General features: G+C 42.5%; 1 non-coding gene across 1 annotated transcript; it reads left to right on the top strand.

Moving 5' to 3' along the window:
• Nucleotides 1-238: 238 nt before the first annotated feature.
• On the top strand, nucleotides 239-345 carry LOC118152499 (U6 spliceosomal RNA). Its single transcript, XR_004741260.1, has one exon. It is a non-coding gene; the product is annotated as a U6 spliceosomal RNA (small nuclear RNA).
• The last annotated feature ends 5062 nt before the right edge of the window (nucleotides 346-5407 follow it).

The following is a 5407-nucleotide window of genomic DNA, read 5'->3' as shown; positions in this document are numbered from 1 at the left end:
CAATACTTTCCACATGTCACTCCATGGGCTTCAATCTTGCAATTCTTTCCTGTTCCTTGAAACTTGAGGAGGCTTTGAGCATTGCCTTCCTGTCTTGCTAGTTATCCTGCTAGGTCTGTGCACAGATCAGCCTATCTTCATTTATGCCTTAAATATCAGAAAGTAGGACTTCTGGAGCTATCAAAAATTCTTGCACAAGAGGTGGTGTGCAAAAAGCAGTGTTTAAGAAAGACTTATAGTGCTTGCTTTGGCAGCATATATACTCAAATTGGGAAGATACAGAGAAGATTAGCATGGCCCCTCTGTAAGAATGACACGCAAATTCGTGAAGCGTTCCATATTTTTTGTATTTAAAAAAAAAAGGAGGGGAGGACTCAAGATGGCGCTGTGAGAACAACCTAGGATTGAAGCTCTCGGTCAATCCGCGGAGAGGTGAGTCGGAGCTGCATTTTCAGACTGATCTTTGTTGCCCACAGAACGGGGAAATTCCCAAGTATAAAGGAGATGTGGGACACCAGGCAGAGGCTCAGCCTGGCGAAGCCGGCAGCCGGGGCGGCTGCGGCCGGACCTACCCAGCACTCCCCACAGGGCGCGCTTGTCCGGGTGCCCTGTTGAACTGGCAACCTGAGACTTGAGAGGGCTGAACTTGAGACTGAACGGGACTTGGACAGTGGGCCACCCCAGGGATTGCAGGGACACAGCGTTTGGGGTAGCATAGTGGGACGGACAAAACGGTGATTCCAAACGCTCCCTGTGGAGTCGGTCCCTGAGACGCTCTGTGGGGAAGGGGCGTCCACCATTACTAAGGCAACCCACCCCACTGAGATACACACCCACTGCTGACACAGCCTGCTGTTGCCAAGGCAACCCGCCCCTACTGAGGTACACGCCCACTGCTGACGCAGCCTGCCGTTGCCGAGGCAACCTGCTACAACAGAGAGACTCCTCCACAGGGCGTAGCCCATGGAGGAGACCACAGCAGCAGAGCAGAGCCTGCAGAAACAGGGCGAACCTCACAACAGAAGGGCAGAGCCTCGGCAGGCAAAAAGTGACCAGACTGCCCCCTAGCTGGGCAGGACACCTCAACGGACATCCAAAATTAAAGTCCCAACCCCTCAAGACAGAGCATTTGAGAAAAAAAGGGTTTTTTAATGAGCTGTGTTGCAGCGGAATCAAACATAGCAGCCTAACAGCCCTGAATGAACAACAGAGCTCACAGCTCAGCACTTGAGCTCCTATAAAGTACAGACTGTCTCCTCAAGCAGCTCCCTGACCCCTCTATATCCAAAAGACTGACATTTGGCAGGCATCATCCTGGGACAAAGATGGCAGAAAAAGAAACTGGTAGCATCCCTCACTGTTCCACAGCTGCTACAGGTGCAGCCCAGACAAGCAGGGCCTGGAGCGGACCTCAGCACTCGTACAGCGAAGGGGCTAGACTGGTAGAAGAAAAACCAAGTAACAGAAATACTTCATCACCAACAATCTGGGTGTCCACTCAGAGACCCAATCGAAAAGACAGCAACTACGCAGATGACAAGTGGATCGTTAGCTCTTCTTGTTGTATTGATCCTTTTACCATTATGTAATGGCCTTCTTTGTCTCTTTTGATCTTTGTTGCTTTAAAGTCTATTTTATCAGAGATGAGAATTGCAACTCCTGCTTTTTTTTTGCTCTCCATTTGCTTGGTAAATCTTCCTCCATCCCTTTATTTTGAGCCTTTGTGTATCCTTGCATGTGAGATGGGTTTCCTGGATACAGCACACTGATGGGTTTTGGCTTTTTATCCAATTTGCCAGTCTGTGTCTTTTGATTGGTGCATTTAGTCCATTTACATTTAGGGTTAATATTTTTATGTGTGAATTTGATGCTGCCATTTTGATGCTAAGTGGCCGTTTTGCCCGTTAGTTGTTGTAGATTCTTCATTATGTTGATGCTCTTTAGCATTTAGTGTGATTTTGGAATGGCTGGTACTGGTTGTTCCTTTCTATGTGTAGTGCCTCTTTTAGGAGCTCTTGTAAAGCAGGCCTGGTGGTGACAAAATCTCTGAGTACTTGCTTTTTCGCAAAGGATTTTATTTATCCTTCACTTATGAAGCTCAGTTTGGCTGGATATGAAATTCTGGGTTGAAAGTTCTTTTCTTTAAGATGTTAAATATTGGCCCCCACTCTCTTCTGGCTTGTAGTGTTTCTGCCGAGAGATCTGCTGTGAGTCTGATGGGCTTCCCTTTGTGGGTGACCCGACCTTTTTCTCTGGCTGCCCTTAGTATTTTCTCCTTCATTTCAACCTTGTTGAATCTGAAGATTGTGTGCCTTGGGGTTGCTCTTCTTGCAGAATATCTTTGTGGTGTTCTCTGTATTTCCTGCATTTGAGTGTTGGCCTGTCTTGCTAGGTGGGGCAAATTTTCCTGCATGATGTCCTGAAGAGTATTTTCCAACTTGGATTCATTCTCTTCGTCCCCTTCTGGCACACCTATCAAACGTAGGTTAGGTCTTTTCACATAGTCCCACATTTCTTGGAGACTTTGTTCATTCCTTTTTGTGCTTTTTTCTCTGATCTTGGTTTCTCATTTTATTTCATTGAGTTGATCTTCGACTTCAGATATTCTTTCTTCTGCTTGGTCAATTCGGCTATTGAAACTTGTGCATGCTTCACGAAGTTCTTGTATTGTGTTTTTCAGCTCCTTTAATTCATTCATATTCCTCTCTAAGTTATCCATTCTTGTTATCATTTCCTCAAATATTTTTTCATATCTTTTTTCAAGGTTCTTAGTTTCTTTGCATTGATTTAATACATGTTCTTTTAGCTCACAAAAGTTTCTCATTATCCACCTTCTGAAGTCTAATTCCATCATTTCATCACAGTCATTCTTCGTCCAGCTTTGTTCCCTTGCTGGTGAGGAGTTTTGGTCCTTTCTAGGAGGTCCTAAACATATATGAACCCAATGCAGGAGCACCCAGATACATAAGGCAAGTTCTTAATGACTTACAAAAGGACTTAGACTCCCACACAATAATAGTGGGAGACTTTAACACTCCACTGTCAATACTAGACAGATCAACCAGACAGAAAATCAACAAGGATATCCAGGGCTTGAACTCAGACCTGGAGCAAGCAAACCTGATAGACATTTACAGAACTCTCCACCCCAAATCCACAGAATATACATTCTTCTCAGCACCACATCACACCTACTCTAAAATTGACCACATAATTGGAAGTAAAGCACTGCTCAGCAAATGCAAAACAACTGAAATCATAACAAACAGCCTCTCAGACCATAGTGCAATCAAGTTAGAACTCAGAATTCAGAAACCAACCCAGAACCGCACAGCTTCATGGAAACTGAACAACTGGCTCTTGAATGTTGACTGGGTAAACAATGAAATGAAGGCAGAAATAAAGAAGTTCTTCAAAACCAATGAGAACGAAGACACAACATGCCAGAACCTCTGGGACAAATTTAAAGCAGTCTCTAGAGGAAAGTATATAGCAATAAGTGCCCATATGAGGAGAATGGAGAGATCCAAAATTGACACCCTATCGTCAAAATTGAAAGAGCTAGAGAGCAAGATCAAAAAAACTCAAAACCCAGCAGAAGACAAGAAATAACTAAGATCAGAGCTGAACTGAAGGAGATTGAGACACGAAAAACCCTTCAAAAAATCAATAAATTCAAGAGCTGGTTTTTTGAAAAGATCAACCAAATAGACAGACCACTAGCCATATTGATTAAAAAGAAAAGAGAGAACAACCAAGTGCATGCAATAAAAAATGATAAAGGGGAAATCACCACAGACTCCACAGAAATTCAAACCATCATCAGAGAATATTACAAACAACTCTATGCACATAAACTAATAAACCTGGAAGAAATGGATAAATTCCTGGACTCCTGTGTCCTCGCAAACCTAAACCAGGAGGAGGCTGAAACTATGAATAGACCAATAACAAGGGCAGAAGTCGAGGCAGCAATTAAGAGGCTACCACACAAAAAAAGCCCAGGTCCAGTGGGTTCACAGCTGAATTCTACCAGAAACACAAAGAGGAGTTGGTACCATCACTTCTAAAACTATTCCAAATAATCCAAAAGAGGGAATCCTTCCCAAATCATTTTATGAGACCAACATCATCCTGATACCCAACAAGAAAAGAAAACTACAGGCTAATATCCATGATGAACATAGATGCAAAAATCTTCAATAGAATATTGGCAAGCCGATTGCAACAACAAATCAAAAAACTTATTCATTACTATCAAGTAGGATTCATCCCGGGGATGCAAGGCTGGTTCAACATACGCAAGTCTATAAATGTAATTCACCACATAAACAGAACCAAAAACAAAAACCACATATTATCTCAACTGACGCAGAGAAGGCATTTGACAAAATTCAACAGCCCTTTATGCTAAAAACCCTCAATAAACTCGGTATAGATGGAACATATCTCAAAGTAATAAAAGCTATTTATGACAAACCAACAGCCAATATCATGCTGAATGGGCACAAACTGGAAGCATTCCCTTTGAAATCTGGCACTAGACAAGGATGCCCTCTTTCACCACTCCTATTCAATATAGTACTGGAAGTTCTAGCCAGAGCAATCAGGCAAGAAAAAGAAATAAAGGGTATTCAAATAGGAAAGGTGGAAGCCAAATTGTCTCTATTTGCAGACGACATTATAGTATACCATCGCCTCAGCCCAAAAACTCCTGAAACTGATAAGCAACTTCAGCAAAGTCTCAGGATATAAAATCAATGTGCAAAAGTCACAAGCATTCCTATACACCAATAACAGACTGAAAGAAAGCCAAATCAAGAACGAACTGCCATTCACAATTGCTACAAAAAGAATAAAATACCTTGGAATACAACTCACAAGGAACGTAAGGGACCTCTTCAAGGAGAACTACAAGCCACTGCTCAATGAAATCAGACAGGACACAAACAGATGGAGAAACATTCCATTTTCATGGTTAGGAAGAATTAATATCGTGAAAATGGCTATACTGCCCAAAGTAATTTACAGAATCAACGCTATCCCCATCAAGCTACCATTGACTTTCTTCACAGAACTGGAAAAAAACCACCATGAACTTCATATGGAACCAAAAGAGAGCACGCATAGCCAAGTCAATTCTAAGCAAAAAGAACACAGCGGGGGGCATCACACTACCGGATTTCAAACTATACTACAAGGCTACAGTAATCAAAACAGCATGGTACTGGTACCAAAACAGAGATATAGACCAATGGAATAAAACCGAGGCACTGGAGGCAACACAACATATCTACAACTATACAATCTTTGATAAACATGACAAAAACAAGCAATGGGGAAAGGATTCCATGTTTAACAAATGGTGTTGGGAAAACTGCCTAGCCATGTGCAGAAAGCAGAAACT

Source organism: Callithrix jacchus, chromosome 3 (assembly GCF_049354715.1).
Source record: "Callithrix jacchus isolate 240 chromosome 3, calJac240_pri, whole genome shotgun sequence".
NCBI classification, from domain to species: Eukaryota; Metazoa; Chordata; class Mammalia; order Primates; family Cebidae; genus Callithrix; species Callithrix jacchus.
This window is presented reverse-complemented; position numbering and strand designations above follow the sequence as displayed.